This window comes from Canis aureus, chromosome 22 (assembly GCF_053574225.1).
Source record: "Canis aureus isolate CA01 chromosome 22, VMU_Caureus_v.1.0, whole genome shotgun sequence".
In the NCBI taxonomy this organism is placed as follows: domain Eukaryota; kingdom Metazoa; phylum Chordata; class Mammalia; order Carnivora; family Canidae; genus Canis; species Canis aureus.
The window spans coordinates 1,543,425-1,552,177 of record NC_135632.1 but is presented as its reverse complement, the minus strand read 5'-3'; positions in this window follow the sequence as shown (position 1 = coordinate 1,552,177).

Here is an 8,753-nt window from a genome sequence, read left to right as displayed (position 1 = left end):
ACTTCCTATGTGGTCCATATCTGTCTCACTCTGGTTTGGACCAGGGAACATTCTATTATGTCCCTTTATGGGAACAGCAGTTGGTATTTGGGAGCCATTGATTTGGGGACTCCAATTCCCCTGAAAAAATTTGAGATACAGCAGCAGACTCCCTGCTGGAGAGAGGTGTCTATACTCAGTGCCTCCTCTTCCTCACCTTCTCTCCATCCTTCGTGGTTAGGGTCTTCCCCCGCCCCCCATCGCTTCACCCGAAATGGTGTGGATACAGTCACCAGTGACTCCCTACTGACCCCCCTGGGGTGGACACTTCTCAGACATCTGCCGACAGCTCACTGGCATAAGCACCTTTTGATCACTGTCTCCATTATTTTTTTTTCCCTCCGGTATTATTAGCAGATTTTACACCAATTAGGTACCGCTTTCACTGACTTTTCATACACAACTGAGCCAGACGAGATTTTAGCTAGAAATTTTAACCATAATAAGAGAGATGTATGTTTTGCACAGGAAAATGTTAAAAGAAGTATTTTTTTTTCCTATACGGTGATATAAATGTAACATTACCAAGTACAAATGAGGTAGGAAAATGAATATTTACTTCTTTTTACGATAGTCAGAAGAGGGTACAATCATGTTTCATCCCCACTTACAATGAGAAAAACATACTGAAAAATGACTTTATCCAAGCCCTAGAAGATTATGTTTTTCTTGCAAAGTACTGAATTGATTTTAACTCCAAAATTACAACAACAACAAAAAATTGAGTTCTAAAGCTACTAAAAGTAATTACTTATGGGCAGTATTTTTTGTCTATTTCTCTAAAGAGGGTACTGCAACTTTTGCGTCTCCACTCTATTTCTTAAATTTATGTCTAAAGTGTATCTTTTCTCCCTAATACAATATTTCCCATAATTCTGACGTATAAGATGTCCTTTTTCTTCTTGTAGCATATATTCTAGAGTTTAGCACTATGGTGGGGATGCAGTCGGTCTTTTTCTCTTTTTAAAACCTTGAGGCTTTAAGAGCTAAATCATTTAAGCACTGAAAACAAATTTATCCTTCCTACTAGCCTAAGAGTTTATTCATTTAATTTTTAGAAAAATTTCTAAGATTTAAATAACCTCTTTTTTTTTTTTAAAGATTTTATTTATTCATTCATGAGAGACAAAGAGAGAGGCAGAGACACAGGCAGAGGGAGAAGCAGGCTCCACGCAGGGAGCCCGACGTGGGACTCGATCCCGGGACCCCGGGATGATGCCCTGAGCCAAAGGCAGATGCTCAACCCCTGAGCCACCCAGGCGTCCCTAAATAACCTCTTTATGGAGACGTCCTTAATTCTTGCACAGAGTAGGCACTCAATGTTTATTCATGGAGTTGAATCCTTCAAGGAGATGACACAACATCTAAACTATTGATTTGTATCCTTCATTTGTTCTTGCTCAGGCTGCTATGGATTAAAGTTATTTGAACGTGTGTCCTATCACTAATGATCCAGTTTCCTGGGGTGGGAATCATGTCCCGCACATCTCTGCCCCCTTCATGGCCCATAGCACCACTCCTTTCATATTGCAACTGTTTTGTAGATATTTAAGCTGAGGGGGAAATAAACTCCCCATACAGAACTTTACAAAAACCTACAGCAAACCTCAAGCTAGTGAGATGTTAAAAAAAAAAGTTGTGTGTGTGGTTTTTTTTTTTTGTATTTTCAACCATTTTATTTTTAGCCCTTGACAACTCATTTCAAGAAAAGGACACTGTCAAAAAAATAAAATAAAATAAAATAAAATAAAATAAAATAAAATAAAATAAAATAAAAAGAAATAAAAAGAAATAAAAAGAAAAAAAGAGAAAGACACTGTCACCAACATTAGATACTTGTTCACCAATATGAGATTATTAACACTGCAGTTTTCAAATGGGATCTTGGGTACTTCCAGTAAACGGTTAAGGCTCTGGCGAATATTTCATGCTGTGATCTGCATCACATTATCACAAACCACCTGCCTGTAACATTGAGAAGGAGACAAGAAGACCTGCTACCACCACTCGTATTCAGTATTGATCACTGAAGTGGATACTCAAGTCAGTGCAATGTGATCAAGCCCGAGGACAGTGGGGGGTAAGGTGGAGAAATAGGGAGAAAACACTAAAGAGAAAGGAAGGAAGGAGCAGTGGGAAAGTAGAGGGAGGGAAGAAGAAAGGAAGAAAGGAAAAGGAGGAGATAAAAGAAAAGAAAAAATATGAGATTGGAAAGAAGGAGAAAACTATAATTTTACACAAATGATAAAATTATCTACATAAATCCAAAATGCTCTCTGGACATAGTTCATAAGAGAGTTTAGCAAAGTTGCTAGGCTTTAAGATCAATCTAAAAAAAAAAAAAAAAAAAAAACCTAAAAAAAAAATAAAATCTATTTAAGTCAACTGCATTCCAAACACTAACTACAAAAAATACAGAAATACATTTTTTAAAATAGCGCTTATAATTGTAGAGACAGATAAAAATTATTAGGAAGAAATGTAACAAAAATGTGCAAGACTCCAATGGATAAAATCATAAAAATGTGTTTATTAATCTTTAAGAGTCGAATTTTCTGTTGACAGAAATGGAAGTTGATCAGATCGTTGTTTCCGGTCAGTCTGGTGTCACAAGGATCAGGTTTGTCCTGTACCTAAGAAAACAAAAAAATGGACAAGACATATTTTAAGAATGGTTTTCATGACCTTGAGCATCAGGCAGTGACGGAGGGGGAATCCCGAGATGCGGAAACAGGCGACAGGAGCCTTTGCCTGCCCCGGACAGGGGCCTTGGGACAGTGTCCATGCCAAGACGTCGCAGAGGGAGAGCCCGGGGGAGCCAGCTGGCCCCTGAGTTCCGGGGTGGGGCTTAGGCCGGGGGGGTCAGGTGGCCGGGCTCTGGCGGCCGGGTACCCCAGCTGCCACCACCTAGGAGGCCCGCGGGCCTTTCCTTCCACGAGCTGCTCGCCCGTCCAACGCTGGCGACGCTGCGCTAAGGTCGCGGGTGAGCTGCGCCAGGGGAGGTAGTGTCTCTGGACGCCGGGGGACCGCCACTGGCGAAAGAGAGTGACAGGGCCAGAAGCTGTCCCGTGGAGGTTTGGGACCAACAGATCTCACACCTGCCACTGCAGACCCATGACGGAAATAGGGACCGCTGATAGTGTCGGGACTGACACCTGGTCAGATCCCTTTGCAGAAACTCCCATCGCCAAGGCCGTCGTCCACTCCGTCCTGCGGGGCAGGCCCCGCACGACCTGGGGGACGCTTCTCTGGACACAGGGGACCCTGCAGCTTGGCGCGGTCGCGGCCTGCGGTCCCGGCCAGCGGGCTGTGGCCGGGGATGATGCACCGTGACCTCCCGCAGCCTCTACGGGGGGCCGTGCTAGCCGCCGGCGACCTTCTGCACCGTCCCGCATTTCCCCTTCCTCCAGCAGGCCACCCGAAACTCCAGAAGCCAACTCTAGACCCGAGGGTGACATTGAACACGGAAGCCACGGGCCGGGCCGAAGGGGCCCCCCGCGTCCCACGGATCAGGCCGGGGAGCCTCCCTCCCTCCAGGTCTCTTATACGTGATTCAGGAATAAGCTTGTAGTTTGTCTAAGCAGCTTTCTTCTCTTTTTCTTTTTCTTTTTTCTTTTCCCGTGACATCCATTTGTTTCGATTACAGCCAATGTAGATGCAAATGAGATTTAGAAACCCGCAAAGCGAAGGCGAAGGCAGGGCGGTTGCAGGCCCGGGGGCGCGGGGACTGCTCTCGGCCACGCCGCTGTGTACCCGCGTCGCTTCGCTCTCTCCTTTAGAGCCGCGTGTGTCTGGGCCCCCGCTTGGAGCAGAAGGCCTCCCGAGGTGTCGCTGCCGGCCTGGCTTCGCTCTGCGTCCCCCAGCTCGCCTTCGCCTTCGCCGTCCTGCGTCGGACAGAGAGGAAGCAGGCTGCAGGCCTCTTGGCTCCCCTGAGGAGCAGAGCAGCCCCCCCTCGCCCCCCCTCGCCTCGCCCTCCCAGATAGCAGAGGCCCAAGGCTTTCCAGGCCCGCGTCACGGTTGTGCTCCCTCCCCGAGTGTCCCCGCAGCCCGCGTCCCTACAAAGGGAGACGCAGAGGCCGAGGACAGGGAGCCCCTACCGTCCTGCCTCTTGGGGGGACCTCGGCTCCCCTTCACGCGATGCCTCCTCTCCCCGGATGGCCACGCTTCCGACGAGCGCAGGAAGGACAGGCTTGGCTGCAGGGCCGGCGGCTGCTGAGGGCTTGGCGCGACGGGTCGCAGTCCCCAGCACGCACCCAGGACACCAGGCCCGGGGGCATCAGGAGCGTGCCAGGAACGGAGCGGCTCCCACGGCGACAGTGTAACCACTTCCCCCTGGAACGCTTCACAAACGGGCTGATGGGACGAGACAGCCTGGCTTTCTTAGAAGACTTTATAGACACGACCGTTTATACAGAGATGAAAGTGGTGTTTTGGGGAAAACGCCAAGTTGCAAATCTGAGGTGGGGAAGATATTCCATTAACCTTGTATCTACTAGGCTGTCTATTAATTTCAAATGATAAAGGGATGTCAGATGAAGCCAATTAGCATAAAACACTCTTAGTCAGCTTTGCAAACCTTCAACAAATAGAAACAAGAATGAAGGACATTTGGGGATGGAGCTTTTCCAAGGGACTATTAAAAGTGATGGTGTCTTCACTTTCTTTCATCTTGTATATTCTCTGTGCCAGTCCTAGGGCAACGACTAAGTGATTTCCTAAATCCACTCTCCCTGTCTCTTCTCCCCTTTGGGATTTAATGCCCTGGGAAGAGACAAAGGGTGACACGTTCTTCTGGAGAAGGAAATGCACGATTACACCTGCGACCTAGGATGGCTGGGAGTTCTTTGTCCTGCTGGGAACCTGCCATTTTTTAAATTCTTGGTGCAACTGTAGTGATGAAGTTGAAGAAACACCACTTGGGGGTGTTCCAGCGCTCGGGAGCGATCACGGAGGTACAATAACGATGAACGCTGTACCAAGTTTATGTGATGGTGACTCTTTGTTCCCCAAATGGGTATACTATTGCAGGGAAATTTTTAAAAAGCTATTTATTATTCCCATGCTATTGATAAGAAAACCAAGATTTACGGTACCTAAATAACGGGCTCAGTGTCTACCGCAAAGTTGGATGAGGACTTTTTTTTTTAGGGATCAGAAGATTCAATATTCTTTTTTTCCCCAGTTTTACTGAGATATAACCGACATACACCTCTGCATAATTTTAAGGTGTTCAGCGTTTTGGTTTTACTTGTATTGTGAGTGGTTACTACGGTCATTTTGGTTGCTGTCGTCATCATCACCATCTCGTGTAGATACAATGAGAAGAGAAAGCAATGAAAAAGGAAAAATGAGTTGTTTTTCTTGTGATGAGAGCTCTTAGGATTTACTCTCAAGGTTTTTGTATCTCACACAGCAGGGTTAACTATAGTCACCACGCTGTACACCGTATCCCTAGTATCGATCCATCTTATAACTGGAAGTTTATGCCTTTTGACCGCCTTTCTCCAAGTCCCCCCCCCCATCCCAAGGGGTAGGATGAGCATGAGCAAAGGGCCACAGGTAAACGTGATGGAGGATACTTGCAAGGTGAGTAAAATAATCTTGTGTTGAAAGTATAAAGCATTCCTTTGGGGGAAACGATAATGTCAATAACAACTAACACTTTTCTAAGCACTTGCCACCTACCAAGTCATTTGATCCTCACAATAATCCCATGAGGCCTTTTGTCCCCATTTTATAGATGTGGAAACTGAGACAGGGAGAAGTTAAGTAACTTATCCAAGGTCACTTAGCTTACAATCGAAATGAGTTTATTATGGACTGAATGTTTGTGTCCACCGTCTCACCCCACAATCCTCATGTTGAAGCTCTAACCCCCGATGTGATGGTATTTGGAGTCGAAGCCTTTGGGAAATTATTAGGTTTAGTCATGAGGGTGAGATCTTCATGATGGAACTAGTGATCTTAGAAGAAGAGACACAAGAGAACCTCCTCTTTCTCTTTATTCCCCCCCCCACTTCTCTCTCTCTCTCTCTCTGCTGCATCAGAGAGGAAAGGCTACGGGAAGGCATAGCATGAAGCAAGCAACAAAGTGAGTCCTCACCAGAAATGCCTCTCTCTCTACGTCTCTCATGAATAAATAAACAAAATCTTAAAAAAAAAAAAAAAAAACTTGATCTTGGACTTCTCAGCCTCTAGAACAATGAGAAACAAATTTCTGTTGCTTAAGCCACCCAGTCTGTGAGACGTTATGAGCTAAGAATTCATATAACCTGGACCCACAGTCCATGCTATTAAGTAGTAGGGGATAAGAGATTGCTACCCTGATTAAAACAAAATACATGCCCCATCGGGATTTAGCCGTGGAAGGTGGGAGCAGGTGGTTGGTGAAGCAGTTCTGGCCTTTCCTGTGGCGTCTCCCCTTCCCCCTGGAGTTCCTTCATGTAGGCTACCATTGTCTTCCAGCCAGAAAATGCTCCACCGATTCAAAATGCTAGCCCAAGTGTAGACAAAACGTCCTTTCTGTGTTAGTGCATCAGGATCTGCTGAAACTCACAAAAGGGATTGACCAATCATGACATGTAGACAAAAATAAAAGGAAACGCAATCGGAGAGGTGAGTAAAGTTGGGCCTATAACGTAGAGGTTTCTGAATCTATTGCATTGGGTTTCAACGGGTCTTACACCAACCTGAGGTTATGCCCGCTGCAGACCCAGAGGGCAGGGACACGCAGTCTCCTGAGCCCCCAGCTGGAGCCCCAAGCCTGTGTCTCTACCAGCCTTCCAGTCTCCGCCAGCCACTTAGAAATGTCCATAGGCCCTGGTCGCGGCCAAGACGGTGGGTCTACCTGTTGTCTCCCCGTGACCATTCCACAGGTAGCAGAATGGCGATGATGACAGAAACATGAATGTTCTCATTCCAGTGGAACCAGCTGCCAAACCTTACAGTCTCAACAGAGAATAGATTGTTCCTATCCATAAACTCACGAGGGGAAGGTGGGGTGGAAACACGGGGGCCACGCGGGGAGCTAGATAGGTGACCGACACTTCCTCACTCTTCACGCTGGAAGTGCTGCATCTCCGGAAACGCCTCCGTCGCAGGTAAGCCAGGGCAGTTGGTCACTCTCGGCCTAGTAAACCAATTTAGTTCCATAAACGACATTTTGGAGCACTTACTTTGTATCAGGCACTGCGCTGGGTACTGGAGGGACCAGGATGCTTAGCACCTCCTTGACCTTCCAAAGTTTTCCATTCAACCGAAAGAGACAATGGGATTTTTTTTTTTTGAGATATTAAGAAAGTGTTTGAAGAAGCTAACTGTGGTAGACATTGTTGATTGCTGTGTCCCCTACCTACCCTCTCAAGCTGTCCTAGTTTCGTTCCCCCAAAAGCCAACCCTATGACAAGGGCATTAATATGACTTTGGTATAAATATCGTTTGAGAGGTTATTCCAGGAAACGTAGCTAGGGACTTGGTGAAGACAAGGGGGTTGGGGGGGTAGCTAATAAAGAGTTTGTTGTTTAGCAAGATTACCACCATGGTGACGACAGGTTAATCCCATGGGAACAGGGATAGTCACGTACCTCAGAGTTATCTCCTCAAAGGTGAGGAAGAGTTGGATATTTATACACCCAACCGCCGTCAGCCACTGACTGAGGGCTGCTCCCGAAGTGTTAACCCCTTGCACGTCTTCCCTTTGCAGGTTTGAGCAAAGCAGGAGCCAGAGGAAGCCCCCAGCTAGCAAAATGTCGGGGTTAGCAGTTAGAAGCCAAGCTAGCATGCTGTGCGGTGGTGAGGGCAAGAGGAGGGTCCCCACCGCATCCGTTAGAGAGTCTCAGTTATCTTGGCTTCGGACCCTCCCTTATGCTCAGGGAAGGTGACCAATAAACGACGGTTTCATTAGTGACTGGTGTTGTCATGGGTAGGTAAGCCAATCCTGGAGGAGTTCGGGGTCTTCCGGAAAAAGGTCTTCCTCACGAATGAAAAGGAAATCAAATCGCCTTTTCTTCACCAGGTGGTGTCCTGTCTGCACGTGATCCCTAAAACCATGGCAGCCACCTTATACCCATGAGGATAGACATTGTCACACACCAGGATGACGGGGGGCGGGGGAGACAGACAACAGGGTGGGTGGCAATACAGGCCAGTCAATCCTGAAACCACCAACCCTGAACTACAAAATGAGGTGTTATGTGTTATAGTCATTTAAGCCATCTTCAGGCTGAGTTTTCTGTTGCACCCAAAAGCATCCTACGCACGTAACTTTCCCCCAAACAACGAAGGAGACTTTAATACCTTCAGCCCCTCTAAATAATATAGGGAAACAATAATAATGATTATAATAAGTACAGCTAGTGTTGATTGAATGTTTATCGTGCACCAGGAGCTTTCCTTAGCACTTTGCAGTATTTAATCTACAGCCAGCTCTTAAGGTCAAGGAGGTGCCAGTTATCCTGCTACCTCCCGTACCAGGATATTTGCATCAGTTAAGGCAACGCTCCCTGCTTTGGAGTTTGTCAAATTCCAAAATGTACTATGGTTCGAATTCAACAGAAGCTTCTCTGTCCCTCCAAGTCCAGCATGCCTATTCCTGATTGGCAAGTGGTTTTCCTCCAAATGGAAATCCAGGGGGCCCAGGCTCTTTCCGCACTGTGATGTCTTCATTTCCAAGGTGTGGCTTCCTCGCATGTTCTGGACACTGACATCCAGCTGGC